The sequence below is a fragment of the Babylonia areolata genome, chromosome 11 (genome assembly GCF_041734735.1).
Source record: "Babylonia areolata isolate BAREFJ2019XMU chromosome 11, ASM4173473v1, whole genome shotgun sequence".
In the NCBI taxonomy this organism is placed as follows: Eukaryota; Metazoa; Mollusca; class Gastropoda; order Neogastropoda; family Buccinidae; genus Babylonia; species Babylonia areolata.
This window is the reverse complement of record NC_134886.1, coordinates 23,915,459-23,939,043: the sequence shown is the minus strand read 5'-3', so window position 1 is coordinate 23,939,043 and position 23,585 is coordinate 23,915,459. Positions and strand designations below refer to the sequence as shown.

The 23,585-nt window shown below is 38.3% G+C and overlaps 1 protein-coding gene across 1 annotated transcript in view; it reads right to left on the bottom strand.

Moving 5' to 3' along the window:
- Window positions 1–21,753, bottom strand: part of LOC143287615 (uncharacterized) — a 46,704-nt gene extending 24,951 nt beyond the window's left edge. The window contains exon 1 of the mRNA XM_076595734.1: window positions 21,685–21,753. The gene's annotated coding sequence lies outside the window, so the exon portion shown is untranslated. The remainder of the gene's footprint in view (window positions 1–21,684) is intronic.
- Between the last annotated feature and the right edge of the window lie 1,832 nt (window positions 21,754–23,585).

The window sequence follows — 23,585 nt, the reverse complement described above, 5'->3', positions numbered from 1 at the left end:
AACCGTCATGTAATAATGATCTCCCGGTTTCCATCACTGATGATCGCTGTTCCCAGCTGTGTCTTACTTGTGGACAAAAGAGCGTGTGAGCGAATGTCATATGCCCACATAACAAACATGTTTCTGACGGCTTGTGCAAATATGAAACAAGAGATAAGTGATGCGCTTATCGATAAAAAGTTTCTCTGCATCCCCTTCTCTCTCTCACCCTTGAAAGACAACAGCGAAAACTTGCCGGCAGATAACATGCTATGCCTCTGGATACGGAAAGCTCTCTCTCTCTCTGGTGTGAACTTTGTATATTTCAGAAAGGAACATAACTTTCAACTTGTGGGACATCTCACTTAACATGTAAAATTTTAAATGCGGGAATATATTAAGTACTGAGAATAACATTTGTTTCTAACACGAAGCTTTCCACAACGCATTAATTTGTGACTCTTTTTTCATTCAATCTAACAAGATGTGCAGCAGCAAGCAAATATATATATATATATATGAAAATAAAATAAAATAAACGGAAATCAGCCATATATTGACAGGACATGATTATCATGAACCATACCCAGTCCCTTCTATAGATTAAACCAAACCCAAACACTCGCGCTGTATAATTCAAACAAAAAATTCATCCGCCCTAATATCATTTTACTGGAATATACGGTGGCCCCAGCAAAAATGCATATTTTTTTTAACAAACCGTGATCGACTCGCTGATCTGTGATACAGCAGTAGGCAAAAGTGATTAACAGCGACAATACTCATCAACCAAGCCACAACTAAATTACAGCTGCTAAGGGCAAACACTTTTTAGAGAGAGGGGCAGCGAACGTGCAGATAACCATGCGCTCATCTAAACAAATGATAATAACAATGAAGATATTAATCACTGACTGCGATTGCTAAACAAACCACGTGTTGTATCCGTGATCCGTGATACGGACCGATGATCGAGGTGGCTGTTCTGTCTTTGTTCACAACATGCAAATCTCTATTAGTCCATACGTTTAGTGTCAGTATTCAACATGTAAAATCACAGAATGAAATTGCAAACATCCCCATCTGAACTGGAATTTGCATACGAAACTGCGGTAATATCGTCATGCTCTTATCTGGTGGCTCCAAAAAGAAAGTGAAGAATATAACAGACTGAGGCTCTGTATTTCGCTCTCTCTACAGGTACATGGGAAATACGATCCATCATAATTTGACACTTCATTGGAACAACTTCTTCAGGTCAAAGAGTTTGGAACAACAAAAACACTGCATCTCCATCGGCCAAATATTTCAACGAACCAAACGATGTCGATCGCGTTTACCGAAAAATGATTTGCCTTCCTACCCGTATCTCTGTCCAAATAAATAAATCCCCCTGCCTTGTTCGCCCACTGTTTTTTCCCCCCCATCCTACATCCCCTTTCGAGCCTCAACTTACTAGTTCTGCTTGAACGCTGTGTGCTGTATTGGGTTATTTGTACAACTGATACAAAGTCTTCAACAGGCCACACGTCTGTGGTATTCATTTTGAATTAATGCTACGTTCCTGCCGAAAGTAACATACGGGGCACGGGGATAATTCTCGCGCAGAACGACAGCCAAACCATCCACGGCACACACACACACACCTCACACCCAGTCGCTCACACAGTTGTGCTCTCTCAACAAGAAACCCGAGAGACGGGAGGGGCGAAGAACTCAGCAGTTAACAAGGAGAGAGGGGGAATGGAAGAGCAGCCTGCTCCCAACTTGTAGTCTCTTTCTCTGGTGTAAGAAATCGATATTATCTGTGTATGAACGTGGGGGCCAAGTTGGCATTACCCTCAGCAGACGGCACTGCACGGTGGCGCTCTCTCTGCCTGCGACACACACACGTCGCTCACCGATACTTAACCGTCTACCGTGTGGAATGTTGCAGTGTTCCTACTTCTTTCAGCACTGCCTCAGTGGCTGGTCACACGGCCTTCTGACACGTGTCAGGACGAGGGATGCAAGTCACCTTGCCCCGTTTACTCAGGCCACATTTTACCTGCCGGTTTATTTTATTTTTTAATTATATCCAGCCTCAACAGACTGCAGTAATGCATTCTTTTTTCTCTGTCTCTCTCATGGGGGGATGGGGATTTTATTGTAAAAACAAGAAATCAATTATGATTATTATGTGTACCTGGTGAAGGTCGTAACAGAATGCAACATACACATAAGGTGACACCTGTAATTCATGAGCCTCTATATATATATGTGTGTGTGTGTGTGTGTGTGTGCGCGCACGCGCGCATGCGCACTGCAAGATGGCAGGGAAGAGGGATGATAAGGATGGAAACCCACTGCTGTGGACTAATCTAGATAGATATACAACATTTTTCTAACACAAATATACACATACACATATTTAAACAAGACGTCATCCTAATATTACCACCATGCTATCTATTCCCATACCTAGAAATTAGAAGGAAAAAAAGTGAAAGTATCAAGATAAAGAATGTATATCATAATATATATGCAAACCATCTAAAGCACTGCACAATTTACATTAATATATATTTACACACACACACACACACACACACACACATATATATATATATATATATATATAAACAGCACACACCAACATACAATACAAATTACAATGCATGGTTACTATTTGATTAAAAAAATCAGCAATCGTGAACCTGTTAAAAAATTTACCTTTCTTTCCTTTCTATTTTTCCTTCTTTTTTTCATAAATACACACAAAATACAGGACAATTTATTTTCATTAAAGTACTACCTACTTAGGACAGTTAACTGACCAAGAATAATGGTATAAATCAACAGCAAAAACAAGCCATATTATCATCTGGATGTGTGTGTAACTGAGAGATGAGATAAAGGAATCAGAATAGACTGTATAGACATAAATCAGAATCAGAATACACTGTAGTTTCAGACTGAAACTGGGCAATTCAAATCAAACTTCTCTCCAGATGGTCTATGGCTAAAATCCAGTAGCACTTGCTTGCAAAAGGAGTGGAAGACTTTCCTAATCTTCAAGACCAACATGACCAGACATGCTATAAATATTCAGCCCAAAGGTGACTTGCAATCAGCTAGGCTATACATCATGATAGATGAATAACATACAAGTGTGTCATATACATATCTAATATGTATATTCATGTATATTCATTGTGCATGCAGAAGATAAAATATTAAAGATCCCATGAATCACACCATTCTTTGGTGATTTAGGGAAAAACATACCCAGAACACACTGACCCAGAAACAAGATGATGGCTGTCCAAACAGCCTTGTAAAAGCAATCATACAAATAAAAGAAGCCCTCTCATATACTTGAGTGAATGTAGGAACTGCAATCCACAAGCACAAGAACTACCCCCTCCATCCTCACCCTCCCTCCCCACGCCCCACCCCACACCCCAAAAAAGGTTAAACAATGAAATAAACAAAAAGAAAACCAAAAGCAAGGTAGAGGGGTTGGGTGATATCGGCGGAGGAGAATACAAAATACTAAAATAGGGAACTGGAGCAACAAGTGAGATGCGTACAACTAAGGACATGAAATTGTTCAAAATGCACATGAAGTTCAAATACTGACAGATGAATGTCTTTGCAGCCTTTGCATCATACTTCAGACATGTAACAGGTGTTGGGCAATCTGCCACCATCAGTATGTTGATTTTGAAATAAGACTTAAGAGTGCTTAATCACTGGTTTAATCATTGTCACTAGAAAAGGAGTCTGGCAAATTACTACTACGCAGTTGTTAAAATAAAACAATCCTACGCAAAATAAACTCAAGAACAACGGCAGTCATCAAAATCGTGAACACGGTTCCAGAAGCTGAAATTTATGCGTTGATCTGTGATATGTACAGCACACAAATTCATGCATTCACATAATGGTCAAGTTGACAAAAAAGCTAAATAGTCTCAAGCATGTCAACAATAGAGTTAAGTAATTTTTCAACAAGAGAGACAAACCCTTCCATTGTGATACCCACTTTATCCAACAGAGGAATCTGAGAAGAGGTAAGGCCTTCCAGCATGATACCCACTTAATCCAATAATCTTTGTTTAAAATCCATTGAGGCTTTTGGTCTACAGTATCTTTCTGATCTCATTCATTCTTACATACCCTCACGCCAACTCTGCTCTTCTTCTGACACCCGTATGCTTAGGATCCCCCCTGCTCGAACCAAATCATATGGCCAACACAGTTTTTCATACCAAACCCCCTTTCCTTGGAATCAACTTCCTCAGCCTCACCGTCACTCATCTTCGCTGCAATCTTTCCAATCCAGTCTAAAGACCCACCTTTTCCCCTCCTGAATAATTCTCAACAGCTCATCCCTTTCCAGTATAAACTAAAACGACAATTTGTGAGTGAGTTTTCATAGTTTCAGAATTTGTTGGTTATATTTTTGATTGTGTACTATTTATGATTGTGTGTTATGACTTGTGTGTGTGCGTGCACATGTGTATTGTGGGTGTGTGTATGTGGAGGGGGGGGTCAGGTGGGGAGGGGGTGGGGGGCCAGGGGGGAATGAATAATTCTGGTTAATGTTTGGTATCTTGTGTTCAATTCTTCCTGTTTGATATTTACATATGTGTTCTATTTGTAATCGCCTAGGGCTTATTTTCAAAATTAGGCGTAAAAGCTCATAATAATAATAACAATAATAATAACAAAGGAACTATGAAAGAGAAAACCAAAGGACACAATAAAGGAGGCGTCTTGCAACAGGACATGTTTAACTGCACGCTGTTGTGACCATGGCCTTTAACCTTGACTTTTGAAAGCATTTTTTCCTATACATAACCAACCATTGTACTGGATTTTATTTATTAAAAAACCTAAACTCTGCCATACTTTACTTCTTTTTTTTTCATCATCAACTTGATTTAAGACCCCTGACCTCCATTATGGCATTTTTATACATCCCATGAATATTCATTGTACAAAGTTTGATAATGAATATATGCAAGACCTTCTCTCTTTCGTACCTACCAATAGCATAATCATGACCTTGACCTTTGATATCTGAACCTGGATTTCAACAGGAATCATACTGTCACCATGGACTGTCACTGTACCAAGCTTCAATATAGCTGAATGTAAGGTACTTATAAATTAAACTATCAAGTTCTAATTTAGCAAGTTATTACCTTAACTTTTGACCGCTCACCACACTTATTGCATCATTATATATGGGATGATTGAAAGTCATATTCACAACTAGCACCTTACCAAGTTTGATTTCTTTACCAGTTACACTAACCAAGATGATGCTAACATTAAACTTTACCTTCCTCAACCACCCCACCCCCACCCACACCCACCCACCCCACACACACTTATAAACTGAGTTTGATTGCAAAGTGAGTCAAAAATTAAAGAACAATAACATCAACCAAAATAAACTGGAAAAAAAAATAAAAAGAATGCTGCTGCTTCTCCTTAAGAACCTGATAAAGAATTTTTCATTACGTTTGTTTATTTAAGTCATGCATTTCATGCAAAACTTCTGCTCATCTGAAATTTGGATTATGGTTGATTGATTTATTCGTATTTTGATCACATGTAATCTATTTGTGATTTGTTAATAGCTGCTTGAACAAGACAGAACTATCGGAAGAAGACAGAAGCAAACTTTTCAATCTGTATCAAAACAGTTTCCACAATGGACATGTGCCAGATGACTGGACAAACAGCTTCTTAAAACCCATACCCAAACCTGGAAAGAACCATCGTCAGGTGAGCGGCTACCGAATCCTAACCATGCAAAACATTGCTGGAAAACTCGCGGAATGCATAATAGCCAGGAAACTTGCAAGGGATCTTGAACAGAGGCACACTCTCCCTTCAAATCAAGGTGGTTACATAACAGGTATGTCTACACGGGAAAATGCGGCTGCTTTCGCATAGGAGGTATATGAAGGATTTCAAAGAAAAGAACAAACAGTAGCAATCGACCTTGAAGATGCTTACAATTAAGTCCAGTTTGCGCACCTCATGGAGCTGCTACTAAGGTATGGAGTAAGTTTGACACTGACAAGATGGATAACAGCAGTGCTTCAGGAGAGAACCATCATCCTAAGCCTCCAAGACTGGATGTCTGCACCTTCTAAACTTTCCATGGGACTGCCACAGGGGTCTCCGCTCTCTCCTGACCTCTACAACGTCTACACAAAGGCCTTGCAGACTTAAACAACAATGGCACAGTTCAGGTGTTTACTCCTGCAGATGATGGCCTGGCCTTCAAAACGATGCTCAAGAAAAAACTAAAGCCATCCAGAAACTAAACAATATCGCCCAATGGTGCAAAGACACAGGATCTTCTATCAATCCAGCAAAAGCCCAAATGTTGCTGTGCACCTCAACAACAAAACCGTGAGCAAATCACCACCACCTGTGTCATTCAACAGAATTCTGATCAAGAAAACTATGCTACCAAGGAATACAGTTCAACAAGATGCTGACCTTCAGAAAACATACCGAAAATACTGTTCTCAAATGCAAAAAGGGTCTTTCAGTCTTAAAGGCAATGGCAACCAAAGGTATCTAACAACGCCACCTCTTCCTGCTATATAAATCACACATTCTCAGTGTGATCAACTACGGACTTGAGCTAAAAACACCGTCTCAAAGCAGCCTCCTAAAATTAGAAAGTTCAAAATGAAGCTATGAGGCTGATCCTTGGAACAACAAAAGACATGCCTATGGAAACCATGCAATACCTGCTTGACCTTCCTTCAATGCAGGCCAGAAACAAGTTAGAACAGGTTAAGACCTATTTCAGAGCATCAGAAAACCCTCAAAACCCACTGCCTGATGCAGTCAAGGAACCAAAAGGCAACTGTCTAGGATGAGGAAGCTCATGAATGGGGTATGCAGAAGACACAATCCAGTTAGTATGCCGAATAGAAGACCTGAAAGAAAAAAAAGAATGGGAGGAAAACCACGAAAACCTTAATCATCTATTCAACACAGCTATTTCACCCACTCTAGGAAGATATTTTCAGGAATGGCCATCACATTGCCTCAAAGAAATAAAGGTATAGAGAGTGAGCGGCCATAAGGCTAGCATGAAAGGTACAGCACGATGCTTTGCAAATCAAACGAATATTGGCATCATTTCCAAACCAACATTGCGCAAATTTCTTCAAAACAGAACATTCTCTGTGAGCTATTCCAAATACAATAGACTGAGCAACACGCTCCTGACATCAGAGATCTTTTCCCACCCCTCTTGAGGCCAATCAGTGGCAGCCTCTGTGTGTTGTGTGTGTGTGTGTGTGTGTGTGTGTGTGTGCATGCGTGCGTGAGTGTGTACACGTCAGGAGAGCTCTGTGCACGTGCATGTATGTATGTGTGTGTGTGTGTGTGTGTGTGTGTGTGTGTGTGTGTGCGTGTGTGTTTGTGTGTGTGTGTGTAGAGGATGAGGTGTGTGTGTATGCATGTCTGTATTGTGGGAGCAACGGAATATTGGAATGTACGGGTGTGCATATATATATATATTTGTATATGTGTGGGAGGTGTGGGGGGATGGGGGGGACGGGTATGGGGGCATGTGTGCGTGCTTGTATAAATGAGTGTGTGTGTGTGTGTGCGTGTGTGTGTCGGGGCTCATGTACATTTATGTGTATTTGTTTGTGCTTTCATATCTGTGAAACTGCATGTTTGTTGCATATCTGTTTGTGTGTGTGTGTGTGTGTGTGTGTGTGTGTGTGTGTGTGTGTGTGTCTGTGTGTTTTGCATTTATTTGCTTATTTATTATCATTATTGTCTTTATTTTATTTTTTATTTATGACCAAAATTGTCATTATTATTATCATAATAATTATCATTATTTTCTCTTTTTTTTTTTTTTTTTTAAATATTCATTTACTTTTCTCTCTTTTTTTTCTTTTTTTTTCCCCCTCATGGCCTGACTAAGTGCATTAGATTACGCTGCTGGTCAGACATCTGCTTTGCAGATGTGGTGTAGTGTATATGGATTTGTTCAAACGCAGTGAAGCTTCCTTGAGCTACTGACACTGATACTGCTTGAACAATATCATCATTAAACAACACCACAGAATCAGTACTGATACATTCTGTTAACACACATTGGTACACTGGGTTCCAACCCAAAGCTGCGAAGAAAAGGCAAACATGTATAACATCATGTAATTCTGTACCAACTATCAGCAAAGTTTTCCAGTGTAATCCAAGCTAAGATATCCATTAATGCAGATCTAGGATCTCACTCTTTGTAACTGTACTGTTTCTTCTATGAATGATTTATCTAGGTCTGTAAGAATTAAATGGACAGGGTGACCAGGTTTCTCTCTCTCTCTCTCTGCAATTTACCTAATGACACTAAGACTAAGAGCCCTATCAGAACTGTAAGTGCACCAATCATCATCATTATCTCTCTCTCTCTCTCTCTCTCTCTCTCTCTCTTTGCAACTTACCTAATGATACGAAGTGTCCTAACATAACTGTCTTTGCACTGATCATCCTCATTATCATGATCATTATTATTAATATCATTATCATTATCATAACTGAGGTGCAGTGCCCTACACCCATACTGAAGAATGGCTGAAAGTGAAATCAAATGAACTGGCTCCAATGGCCCACAACCCTCAGTTACCATTCTCCCAAGTGCCGCCCCTTGAACATCACTGACTGTGCACATTCCAACCAGTCTTGTTCTGTTTTCCATCCTTTCTCACAGGATGCTGTCACTTGATGTGTTTGACACTGCACTCTGCATATCAGAGGCCCACTGATTTGGGATACATAAACTGCTTTATCACCACACTGTTAGTGTTACACACCTCACTGGTGGAAGGTGGCAGAATGGTCAAGACGCTCATCTGCCAATACAGAACAGAGGCCATAAGGGTCTGGGTTCGAATCCTGCTCTCAACCTTTTCCCTAGGTTTGACTGGAAAATCAAACTGAGCGTGTAGTCCTTCAGATGAGATGATAAACCAAGGCCCCCTGTGCAGCATGCACTTCGCGCACTGGAAAAGAACCCATTGCAACAAGTATTGTCCTCTGGTAAAATTCTGTTACTGTGGAAGAATTCCACTCGACAGGTACACAAATATAATATATAAAATTATAAATACATGCACTCAAGGGCAAAATTCTGTTACTGCTGAAGAAATCCACCCTAACAGGTACACAAATATACATACATGCATCCACTCAAGGCCTGACTAAGCGTGTTGGGTTATGCTGCTGGTCAGGCATCTGCTAGCAGAAGTGGTGTAACATACATGGATTTATCTGTATGCAGTGACACCTCCTCAAAAAAGTGAAACTGAAACTCACTGTGGTATTCTTACAAATCGATGGCAGACAGACTGGCAAGATGATGCACACTGAACATCATGACTATAGTTATGTAAACCTCCCTTAGATTACAAACACAGGCATAGAAAATTTCATATCCCTTATCAAAGATCTGTAAAATGTGAAATTAGTGGCAACCCAATGACAAGCTAGGAAGTCAACCAACCCAACAAACGCGTAAGCGAATCCTCTGGACTTGGTCGAAGTTTTCCATTTTTAAAAGCTGTGAAGAGAGTATTGCATATACCCATATTGTACCCTTTGCACCATTTTGTCTAAACTTACCATTTCTGGTAAAGTTAAAGTAAATTCTTATTTTCATATTTAAAAGGCAATCAGAGAGCACAATTCTTTCAGAAAAATTAATGCACTTCATGCACAAAACAACCTACAAAATCTACAACTCTGAAAGAATAGAAAATCAACGTTCTATTACAGAATAAATTTAAAATAAAGAATGAAGGGGGGGAATAGACATGTGCAATGTCAAATACAATAATTGTGCAATTCAGTAAGAAAGTGCACATACATTTTTTCTATCAGGTCAGACATTTGATGAAATTTTAAGTATCCCATTAAACATTTAGCAAAAATTTCTTCAATTTGGACCAGTGGAAAAAACCTTTTTATTGGGTACATCTGATACATGAATGTCAGTGATGTCACAACAAACACTGAAAAAATTTTGTGTTGAATAAAAATTAATCTAATGTCACTGTCCTTTCCCTCTACATAAAATCAACTTAACACTCCCCAGTTGCAGTAAAAAATGAAAAAAACAAAAAAAAAGCAACTGGTGAGAACTTCAAAACATTTTACGTGAAAAAAATAATAAATTGCGAAACTGTTAACCAGGTCTAGGTAACATAACAAAAAAATTACTACAAAAATTTGTAAACGTAAAAGCCAATGTAAGCAGTAAAAATAAAAAAAGAACTTGGTACGTTAATGGGCATGTCCCCCAAAAACTCGCAGTAAGCAAAAAACCAGGGATTCTAGCAAAAAAAAATATAAATTTTTTCCTAACCAAACACTGTACAGTAAATTTTTTAACCAAAAAAAAACCATCCATGCAACAGTAAAAGAAAAAATTAAAAAAAAAAAAACCAAAAACGGATGTGCAACAGTAACAAAAATGACAATTCAAAAGAAAATAAAAATAAAAAAAAATCCTCATTGGTAATGGAACTAACAAGTTACTGGCATCAGAACTAAAACACATGCGTTCAACTACCTGAGATGTTTATACTGGCCTTTTTGGATCATGGAAAGGTCTTACAAACCCTGCCATAAGCAGCTGTTTCTGCAACATGTTAGATACACAGATCAGCTCATAAGAAAGAATCTAAATGAGCGGCGTGGGAGTAATGCCACTGAAACGGTGCAGATGATGGGGCAGCAAAAAAAAAAAAAAAAAAAAAATGTTATGTTCAATTTAAAACTTAAAACCAAAACCAGAGCTCTCAGTTTAATATATGTTTAGGCTTTTGTCAATTTCTGAGTGTTTTGAGTGGGAGAAAACACTGTGATAACAGAATTATAAAATGGCATACTAACAGGTAAGCATTCATTCAACAGCAACACAAAATTCACTGCACTGAACAAAATGGCCGCACTACCTTTCACACAATAACTCAGTTGCTAGCATCAACTTATGCTTTGACAATTGAGGCTGAATTTTTAGGGGTCTGTCCTTTCCAATTGCTGACAAGAACTTTGCCATCTACTTGTACTGTTCATCTTATGGATGTCTTTGTTGCATGCGATTATTTACTCAGAAATTCCACTTCATGGTGCTACATTTCATGACTGAGATGAAAGTATTACTTAATGTCTTATGTATACATGTATATGATTACTTACATTGAATATTTTATTGTTAATATGCACATCATACTTAGTATCTTATTCTTTGATATATATTTTGTGTACTCATCTTTATTTGTGTGTGTATGTGAGAATGCATGTCTTATATATATATCAAACTGAATATTTCATTCACAATATGTGCATGGTATTTTGCATTTTATCATTTCATGAAATATGTGTTTACTTCCCTTTGTTTTCTGTTTCATGCAGTCTAGATGCACAGCATATCATGGGTTACATGACCCCCCCCCACCCCCCCTCCCCCGCGCGCGCACACACACACACACACACAATTAATTTATACTATCTTAATGGCTGGATTCCTGGTAGTGTTATATAGTTTGACTTGACTGAACCTGATGTACAACTTAGGCTATGGGTGTTATTGTACTGATTTTCTTTTTACTAATTTTAGTTTGTTAAAAATTGGTGTTAAATTTTTGAAGAAACAGGATGTTGCCTGCACTGTTCAAATTAGTCATATATCTCTTCACATTACACTTTTTTCATACTCAGACATACACATACTCACAAGCATACATGTGCAAATGCAAACTTGCTCTGGCTCTCTCTCTCTCTCTCTCTCACACACACGCACACACCTACTCCACTGACAGGAAAGAAATGGGGAAGGGGGATGACTGGAGGGAGGAGATGGTGGGTTATATCACTGTCAGCAGTCAGGGATTCTCAGCCAGAGCAAGTGGTCAGTGATTTGGCTCAGTGCCAAGTTTGCCACAACCATTGACAACCCCCTCCCCTCTCCTTACCAATGGTGGGAAATTCTCAGAGACAAAGGAGGGGAATGACTATACAACTCTCAGCTAATTATGAAAGTGAAGTTTGCAGAGGAGAAAGGGGGAGGAGGGGCGTGGGGGAGGGGGGGGGGTGAGGGGTTAGTATGAATTGGTGTTCTTGTTCTTTCTGGAATGTGAGAGCATAGTATCTATCTGTCTGTATATATTGAGATAAAGTTTCACAGCTATAGAAGCAAAATGCAACTAGAATATCAGACTTTTGTGTGATGCTGAATGAAAAAGAAACCATATTCCAATTTGTTTACTCACTTATTCAACACAAACCGAGTCTGTAGCAGACGACGCTAATGCTGTCCCGAGCACTTCCGGTTTTAGACCCAGGTAATATTTTGCTTACTAAAGCAAAAATCAATCAAATATTAGTAATTGGAATTCATGGGCTCCGTTTTAACATGTCCATTTTTCATTCTGTATCAATAGTTTTTGTGTGTTTTACTCCGAAAAAAATAAATCGTGTTCCGATTGAAACACGGTGTCACGTTACGAAAACACTTATGAAATAGATCCAAGCTGCTCAGTTACTGACATCGATCAAAATCCTGATTCAGAGAATTTCAGCTCAATATTGTGCATGAAAGTGCTAAAGACATTCATTTTCAAAAATAATATAAAACTTACCGATGAAACTTAAGATTTTCTGGAGAAACAATGCCATTTTTGTGTTAGCTGAAGTGCCGCTCTCCTGTGTCGAATGTTGATTGGGCCGACGCAACTGACGAAGAGGGGTACCTGCTTTTGAATCGCTTGAGCAAATTGCTCATGGATCAAAAATATTAGTTTCGGATACCATTGAAATCAGCAGAAAATGCTCTTTACCGCTCATACAGTAACCCGTAGGGTCAGATTTCATTTTCGAACTGCGCGAGGCGTTGAAAGATAGCCGAAAAATTCCCGTAACTTTGCGCTCAGATCTAACTACCCTACTTCGCCCAAGGCTTGGAAAAAAACACACGAAAGTTCTCCTTGAACTTTCGCCTTTCACGGCGCCCAGTTTTTCGAACAGTAACCAATGAATGGAAAACAACGGATGCGATTTTTTCCACTATGTGGTTGAAACTAACTGTGTCGCGCTCAGAAAGACGCCGGCCGCCATTGAACAAGGATCGCTATTTCGCGTTACAGTACACTTTTTTTCTTCCATCCGCGAACTCATGCACGCATTGCATAAAGCAAACACAATAAAAATTAAAAATATGGATGATAAATGATTATTTCAGTTGGACAGTTTTTCACAAAATGAAATCAAATTTGAGAAAATGCACTTCAAAATTAGTCAATTTTTTAGGCGTTCATAGGTTTCCCGGCATCGGCCATGGGGGCTGCCGCTACCTAAACACAGCGACAAAGGTTTTCAATTATCAAAGCATTTCATACCCTAATATCATGAATCTTGTAAATGATGATTCCTGTGAAATTACCAGGTCGCGCACCCAATGGCACAGGCTGGACAGTGGTCACTCACCCAACAGCACCGCGTGAGCGGCAATCCTCGCTCGCGGGCAGCCTATCGCGAAGTTTTCCTTTGTTATACAAAGCTCGGTAGAAGAGAGAGTATTGCAAATACCCATATGTGTAAGCCATTGCACCCATATGGTGCAGAAATTACCATTTTCTTGTAAAGATTGAAAGTTAATGTCTTGTGATTTCATGATTATAAATGGCAATCAGAGAGCACAATTCTTTCAGAAAAAAATTAATGCACATGCATGCACACACCAACCTACATCATCTACAACTCTGCAACAGGAGCAGAGATCAATCTTTTAAAAAATATATAAAAAATTTAAAAAGAAGAAGAAGGGGGGGGGGGGGAATAAACATGTAGCAAATGTACATCAATAAGGGTGCATTCAATGTAAGAAATGCACATTCATCATTTCATGTTCCTATCATTCACTTATTCAGTGATAATGCATCAATGTTACTTAAAGATAAATGCGCCATTTAAACATTTTTAATGTCATAAATATATTTTCATGTCATATTTGGTGACCATAGCAAGTGTTAATATACCTTTTTTTTTCAACTGTGTATGAGTACAACTGTATACATGTACGCCTGCATGTTTGATGTCTTTCAACAACAAACACTCAAAATAAATCAGGTGTGCATGTTCTGGAATAAAACATTACATCTAGTTGTGCATGCTGTCCTTGGTCCATCTGGACAAAAATCAGGCACAGTAACAGCCAACAACCAGGCATGGTAACAGTAAAAAAAAAAAAAAAAAAAAAAAACAGACTTGGTAAACGTTAAAAGCCAGGCATTGTAACAGTAAAAAAATAATTAAAAAAAACTTGGTAAACGTTAAAAGCCAGGCATGGTAACAGTAAAAAAAAAAATTAAAAAAAAATCTTGGTAAACGTTAAAAGCCAGGCATGGTAACAGTAAAAAAAAAAATTAAAAAAAAATCTTGGTAAACGTTAAAAGCCAGGCATGGTAACAGTAAAAAAAATAAAATAAAAAAGAGACTTGGTAAACGTTAAAAGCTGGGCATGGTAACAGCCAAAAACCTCGCAATGTAACTATTAAAAACCAGGCATGGTAACAGTAAAAAAAAAAATTTTTTAAACCTAAAAAAAACCAAACAAACATGGTAACAGTAAAAAAAAAAATTTAAAAAAAAAAACAACCAAAAACAGATGTGGCAACAGTAAAAAAAAAAAAAAAAAACAACCCGACATGGTAATGGTAACAGTAAAAAAATAAATAGACATGGTAACAGTAACTGTTAAAAACCAGACATGGTAACAGTAAAAAAAAAAAAAAAACAAAAAAACCTGGCATGTTAACATTAAAAAAAAAACAGGCATGATAACAGTATACATAAAATTTTTACAGGAATGGTAACAGTCACACCAGTTTTCTCTTCTCCCCAATCACACTGCTGGTGTTCAGTGTACAAGTCATCTGACCAACCCCAATCACACAGCCGGTGTTCAGTGTACAAGTCATCTGACCAACCCCAATCACACAGCCGGTGTTCAGTGTACAAGTCATCTGACCAACCCCAATCACACAGCCGGTGTTCAGTGTACAAGTCATCTGACCAAACGAGAAGCTGGCTGAGGCAGGAACAAGGACTACTTTTTCTTTTTCAATCCCTTGATCAATAACTGCTTTTGCTGAAGGTGTCCCTATAGTATATATTGCTAGTGTTATACTCCCACTCAGGTATGTACTTCATAGGATCACATATTTTCTCAGCTTACAATGCTCCTAACTATACTTTATCAACAAATGTTCTGCAGGGAACACTCTTTATATATATGTATGACCCAGTCACTTCATCGTTCACTTGCAGTGCTGCAGATATGATTCTGCATATACTAAAGATAGTGTGTTTTTTCTCGCATTCCTCTCCTTCATACATAAATCTGAGATTGGTTCATTAGTAAGTATAATCCCTCTCTTTGCAATCATTTTGGTTTGATAACCTAAAATGTGGATGAAAAATGTCTATAATCCAGCAACAGAGCGCATGTCCAAATGTTTGTCATAAAAAAAATGACCAAAAACACATTGTCTTTTAGCATGCGTACTACTGGTAGTATTTTGTTTTCAGCACCTTAGAATGTTTTGATTCTTTTCAACGCTTTGCAAAAACCTAATCACCAGATTTTTGCTTTTTTAATAACATGTTTGAACAAAACAGTGTACCCTCTTCACTTTCAGTTTGACATTTGACTCAACGACATGCATAAAATGACAAACAACTTCAATTGTTGGTGATGAGTGAATAATATCAAAAGCCAGCAGATGGTGTTTTTTGTTTGTTTTTTTGTTTTTTATCTGTGCACACAGGAAAGCTATGCAATGTCAGCTGCTGTGCACAATACAAACCCTGAAATTATTGACAATCCTGCAAATGTGCACCAGTAAAACCCCTGCACAGCAATGCAATTTGTTGTGCCCAACTTGTGCCAACAACAACACTGCCTGTTTTTATACATCAACCAATACACATCCTGCAATTGGCACAGATGTAATTCCTGCAGTATACAAGAATACATTCTCCACAATTGTGCACTTAAAGAGGTCCTGCTATCATGTAGCAATAAAACTGTCATAAAAAACCTGAACATTAACATAAACTTTGAAACCTTGCTAAAAATAATCAAAACAACAAAAATAACATATATCAAGCATGTGATACCCTCTACATGATGTCAAGCAGAAAGGCTATGTTTCCTCCTATCTGATACATAATCAATCAATTTTCACTCTCTGGCAAATCTCCCATTAGAAAGTGACACTCACTTGGTCGCAGTTAGATCATGTTCTGCTCAGGTCAAAGATTTGAGCCTGAGACTCACAGTTTGAAGACAGACCCTAAACTAAATCCCATTTCTGACATTTAAACACATAATTAATAGACAAAAATATTAATTACACTTTAAAAAAAATGCATACACACAGACACACAGACATGCGTGCACGCGTGCGCGCACACACACACACACACACACACACACACAAATACAACAGCAGAAAAAGAAAAAACCCACAAATATCTACAACCATGTGAAACAATTTCAGTAAGGCTGTAAAGATTTCTTTCATTGGTATCCGGAGAACAAGGAAGTAAACTTAAAGTCAGAAGACATTATCAGAACAACCATTCACCTGTTTCTGACACGCCCACAAAACGGATAAAGCAATGCCACTGTCAGCATTGTGTTCAGCCAGGAAAGCACAGGTCAGCAATGTGTGCCTTCTGCATTTTCCATTAACATGTATCCCATCACTAGGTCATAGTCATCCAACTGATATTCCCCAGGGTTTACCTCTTACTGTCTGCTGTGCAAAATAATATGAAATGTTGAATTGTCATTCAAAGTTTCTGAAGTTTCATAGTTTATATGAATTCCTTTCACAATTACAAAACCACCAAACAAAAATGCTAATGAAACAGAAATAAAGAAAAATGTACTTTACTCCAATTTTCAATTCTTTTAACAGAACAGCATCTTCTCAATTATAATATAACCTTTGTAAGGAATTCAAAACCAAACCAGAGCTTCAAAGACAACAGTTTGAGAGAGGAAATCAATATGCTCAAATATAACCAAAAAACCTAATCAAAGAACAAATGAAAAGGTACAAACCAAATAAGATTAAGACCCCTACTTGTTGTTAGAAGCTCCCATGTATCTGTTGAATCCTCAACAATCTGTCTATCTTAATATCTATCCTTGCATGTACACATATTAAATTGCACACACACACACACACACACACACACACACACACACTAATAGTCAAGATGAGAACAAGCACTGGACAAATCAGTACAGATCATCACTAAGCAGTACATCATCAGTCACCATTATACATTCTGTGTGTCCAATATCCTTCATAGCAGACAGAGAGGGGAAGAGAGTTATCTGTATAAATGTGTGCATTTGTGTCAGAATAGGAGGTGATCCATATATATCAAACTAGTGAGTGGGTGAGTCATGTGTATATAAATTATGATAACTGAGAGCAAGATGGTTTTTAATTCATAAATTATGAAGAAGCTTTGGAAGAATGCATCCACTGCTGAGATGCCATAATTTGCAGAAATATATCTAAGCATAACTATCTAGCACACCAAAAGCTGAACTGATTTTAAAATAACTCCTCTCCACCCTGTTTATGATAACCACCACCCAAATTTCAACTTTGGATAATAAAAAAAAATGTATTGTAAATGAAAACAGAAACAAAACCCCAACCAGTACCTCCTACCCCCACTCACCCCTTTAAAAAAAAAAAAAAAAAAAAGGGGGGGGGGGGCAAAGAAATCTTTTTTCACTCACTGATCCAAATATAGGTCTATTTTAGATCAGTGCCTTTCACCACAATGAGGAAGCAACCATCCTAGAGGGTGAATAGGTGAATGCATTAAAGTGAATAAATAAATACTGCTAGCTCCACACAGGCCTTTATGAGAAAATGTGCCCATCTATTCAGTCTTTCCATGCAAATCTTTGGGACCCAGAATAAAAGGTATACAAATGAAAATTGTGACATTTGATGACATTTTTGCTATGGTCACATACGACTGTAAACAATAGGCAACTCACACTAACTGATGGTTCACTTTTTTTTCTTTTTCTGTAATCATCCAACAGTTGCAGTTCCAACTATAAAGCATCACCACATAATGTTGATTAGCCTGTAACAACAACAAGTGACTTACATCCCCAATGCCATGAAACTGATTAAGACATCAAACAAACAAGCACATCTTTCAGTTTCATCCTAATTGCAAATGCAGCTGGTGTCACTGAATACACACTATGTACACACAAATACACACTGAATATTTTTACAGTGAGGCATATGAGCAGAAAGTAATAATCTTCAAAAGGCAAGCTAAAAATAAGAAAAAGCTAATTATTTTAATAATCATGCAAACAATTGTGCAAACTGTTTTAGGACAAATCATGAATTAACAGACTGAAACTGCAGTGAAAACTCACGCTGAAAGACCTTTGACACCTAGGCCTGATGTAATACAACTTAACCCCACATGCAAACGGATGAAGTTTAGGTTCTAATTCACCCAGTCCATCTGTATGTTTGAGTGTGTGTTATAAGGGAGGAAGAGGTGTTGTGTGTATGTGTGTGAAGGTCAGTGTATGCTGAAAGTGTACATTCATATATATATGTGATTGTGTGCACATATGAATAGTGTATGATGCAAATGTTGCAGGGTAGTGGGGTTGGAGAGGGGTGGGTTTATAAGCAGGTGTCATTCATAAATGCGGGTATGCATGCATCCATGTTTGACACATGCATTCCAATGTACAGTTGGATAAGTATGTATGTGCATCACATGGGTCTCCATGTGAGAACTCACAAACAAGCAATGCATCTGTATCAGTATGTGTCAGTCATAAATGTGAGAGAGAGAGAGAGAGAGAGATTACTGACATTGTGTGTGCAAACATGTATGTATGTGCACATGCATATATGCATGTGTTTGCACACAACACCTGAAAACTGAATCATATCATGTTTTGTGGTGGTGGTAGTGGAGGAGGTTTGTGGGAAGGGGGTGTATGCTTGTGTGTGTGTGTGTGTGTGTGTGTGTGTGTGTATCTGCGTAAGTATGTGCGCATACATGCATGTGTATTTGTGTGCATATATATGTATGCATGTGTATTATACATGTGTTTGCAAACATGACACTTTGAGAGTATGGAAGGTTATGAGCTGAATCATATATCCTGTTTTGTGGAGCTGGAAGTGGAGGGGGTTTATGGGTGTGCGTGTGAATGCATACATGTGTGTATATGCATGTGTGTTTGTATGCATGTTTGCACATGTTATTGTGCTTATGTTCATGTTCATGTTCATGTGTGTGTGTGTGTGTGTGTGTGTGTGTGTGTGTGTGTGTGTGGAATGTGTATGTGGGTGTGTCTACAAATTTGTTATTTGTGTGCAGACATACATGTGATATATTTTTGTATGCTTTTGTGTACATGTGTGAGTGTATGTGTGTGTTTATGCACACGTATGTGTACACACGCGCGCGCGCGTGTGTGTGTGTGTGTGTGTGTGTGTATGTTTATGCACACGTTTGCTGCATGAACATCTATGTGTGTGTGATTGTGTGCAGGTATGTATGTCTATGTCTATGTGTAAATCTGTTCACATGTGTGTTAATGGTGTGTGTGTACATACAAATATGTATTTGTGTACAAACATACATTGTGATGTATTTGTGAAAGGGGGGATGCATGTGGGTGTGTATGCAAATATGTATTTGAGCACATTCGGTATACATGATATATTTATGAGTGTGTGCGTGTGCGTGTGTGTGTGTGTGTGTGTGTGACTGTGCATGTGTGTATGTGGATATGTGAGCACGAGTGCTCATCTTTGTGATATTACATGTATTCTTTATGGTATTCACACACACACACACATGCGCAAACACATACATACATGTTTCTGTGTACATGCATTCTTCTGTGTGCATGCATATATGTGTGTATATTTGTACATGTATGCAGGCATTTGTGAATTCATGCAAATTTATGAAGCATGTTTAACATCTGCTTGTCAGTTTGTATGTAGCTACAAGTCTTTGGGCAAGTGTGCCCCTAACATGTACATTTATATACTGAATGTATGTGAGAATTACCTGTATAGACGTATAAATTCTGCATATCAATTTTATAATTAGCTTTACAACTTGAAACAGATGAAACCTGACAGATAAGTTCACACACATACACACACACACACTGGCAAAAAAGGTTGAAATGTTGATATTTTGTCTCCAAGTCCAATATTTATCTCTCAGACAAAATAAAAACTGAAAAAATAATACAAATTATTCAGAGATATACCTATGCAAAATCATGTGACTGCAAAAGATTAAAATCTAAACATGTTATTTGCAGCAGTTCATACAAACAAACAAAAAGAAGAAAAATCAGAGGATGAGGAATCAGAATACATTATGTATTTATAAGTCTGAAAATAATCAGTATTCAGGTTTTTCAACAAATAATTCAAGATTATGACAAAGTGTACAAAAACTCCTGGTCACTGGACAATCAGAATGGTGAAAAAATAATTGTCCATACCTGACAAATTGAACAATGGCAATTTGGAAAAGCATGACAGACATTAGTAATTTAAAATGATACAAAAACAGACATGGAGAGTGAATCAGTTTCATGCAACTTGTGAGCATGCACTCACACATAATTTAACATATTATATACAAACAACAAAAATTATCTGAAGACAAATATTTTATTTCAGTTTTCTTAGCATGTCAAAAGCAAAGCCTTGTGCACACGGAGAGACTGTGACATATGCCAAGGCTGCCTGGAGAATTTCAAAATTAATCAATAGATTATTATCTTCTTGTCAGACACCTACATTAAAATTATTTTTAATCTTGACTTTTTCCTTTTTTTTTTTTTTTTTTTTTGTAAACTGTTAAGTAGGTTACAAAGCAATCAAATGTTACCCTTTTCTTACTCATCTGATCAAATGTGCATAATAGCACACACCACTGAAATTGTGTCACACTGATATTTTGCTCTTATACTATAGTGAAATACTCATGTCAGTTGCTTTGCATTTTTGCATCTTCAGTAAACTATGATGACTGTGAGATGAAAAAGTAAAGCAGCCAAGCTTAATACAAATCTGCCTTTCTCTGATGTCCAATTTTCTATGACAGTGTCTGCGCACCACTCAAACCGTCTCAGTGGGTATTTAGTCACTGCCACGCTACCTCAGCAAAGCCCTGGCTGAGCTGATTATATTATTTCTACATGTACATGTGCTGTATGTTTTAAATTCTCTTTCGCACCAAACCTCATATTAGCACAAATAGCATACTCGTTGTGGCGTAAGTACGTATCTACTACATATTAGTCAACAATACGACACATCAACACGCATTAATAACCTAACAGGCATCACTGAATGACCGTTGAACTAAAAGTACAGAACTAAGGTTATCGGCGGCCATATTGGCAAATGATCCCTTGTTACTAAGTCGGAACATGTGCAAATACTTTTCATCAAAACATGTGTTAAGCTCTCAAATATGCATCAATAAAAAATGTCGATATAATGGTAAACACGATATCTAACAACTGATAACATTAAATCGAGGGATTACCTTCTGAGTTGTTAGAAAAACGCGAATGTAAATGACATTCTATTGCAACGTTCAGCTGGTCTCTTTGAGTGCAGCGCAGATGCTGTTTCACTCGCGAACCCGTCACGCCAACGACTGACAGTGTGGCCCCCTTACCGGGCCCCCTTTGTATTCTGAACCACTGTTCCAAATACGGTAAAGGCGACATTGTTCTTCGGTTCTGTATGTCGGACTGGCATTTATCTGACAAAATGTAAAATATTTCCAGTTTTCAAAACACTACATTTCATTCACATAGTGTATAAATATGCTTTAAAATCGTCTAATATGTTATCTGGATGTTCATGTGATCCATAACACATACAGCAAAGCTTAATGTATGAGACTGACAACGTTGTGAATCACTTCATAAACAACTTTGATTATTTCAACAATATGAGTGAGAGTGAACATCTCAAATTAATCTGACACGACTGTTATAACTAATAACCAACTATATTTCCACTTACTGTAGAATTTGCAAGCTTTGTGAAACCTTTTGAGTCGAGTGTGCATCGAACCCGCGCGGCCCAAGCCGGTTGTAAATGGAATAATCCAAATATGAGGGAACAAGGTTCAGCATCCCATAGTCGTTTTTTCATGTTTATTTTCCTTTGGTAACAGAACAAAAAACATAGCAACAAGTTAGTTTTGTTGATCATTTATGTTAAACAATCCGACACAGCATTAATGTGAGCTGAATTAAATCATAATGATTGACATGCTTCACCGCGAATCTATAAATAGACCAAACCCTGCGATATGGATTCTTGTTTTCTGCCGTTTAGACTTGTGAAACAAAAAGTGTTTCACGTTTTCTTCAAACTTGACAGCGTCTGTTGTTGACTGAACTGACTGTGCTTGATGTGTTTATGCAGAATCTATATCGCAATGAATGCTCCATGTTGCTCCACCATGTTAACTATACACATGAGACATGAATATACGTGCCTTTTCGCATGAACCCGTCTTGATCCAATCTGTGCCTACGTCGACCTTGTAGCATTGTAGAATACCTAACCTTTAGTGAGTTTAGGCAGGCCCTCTAAACGTATGTTTTATTGAAGTCAAACGCCATTATTGGTGCAGTGCTGTTTCAACTGTGGCTGGGCAGTTTACAATAATCGATTAAATTGTGAATGTTGAGGCTACACATGAGAATGAGATATTTGTTTCGGTGTGGTACATATGCGACTGTATACAATCAAGCCGAGATGTGTAACCCAGCCTGTAATTCAATCGTTCAGAATAAGGTCATGTCAAAACAGCAAATCGTCAGTATCATCTGCACTGGCTACATGCGAATCAGTGGACCAAATGACACGGCATGTCACAATAGAATATACCGGCCAGTGATGTAATGTCGCGTCCGAACAGCCATTGATGTGGGACAGTTTATTTTTACACACCTGATTCGTGGAGTGGGGTGGATTGGTGGTGGGGTTAGGAGGGGATACCGATTAAACAGGCTGCGGCCAGTGTGAACAGTAGATGATCTCCGAAATGTTTATAGCGCACATTTCGCTGAACTGTAATATCGGTTTTTCAGTTGTTGCCAGCTCGCATGGCGGGATGTGTGTGCTACGTGCAGAGAGCACGGACCGGCATGGTGGCTGCTATAGTGAAAAACTGAATCTTTCACCCACACAGAAACACAAAGGCCGCTGGCGTTTCAGTGTGTGAGATGTCGCCAGTTTGAAGCCGTAGTTTAGGAGGAAGAGGGGGTAAGAGCCGAGTGACGACAGACATCTCTCGCTGTGACCAACATCGATTTCTGTTGGCGATGGCCGATTCAGCATATCAAATGAGTCAGTCCCCAAAATCACCTCGACGGCAAGAATCTTTCAACTGGACACTTGCAGTCAGTGATGGCCATTGTGATT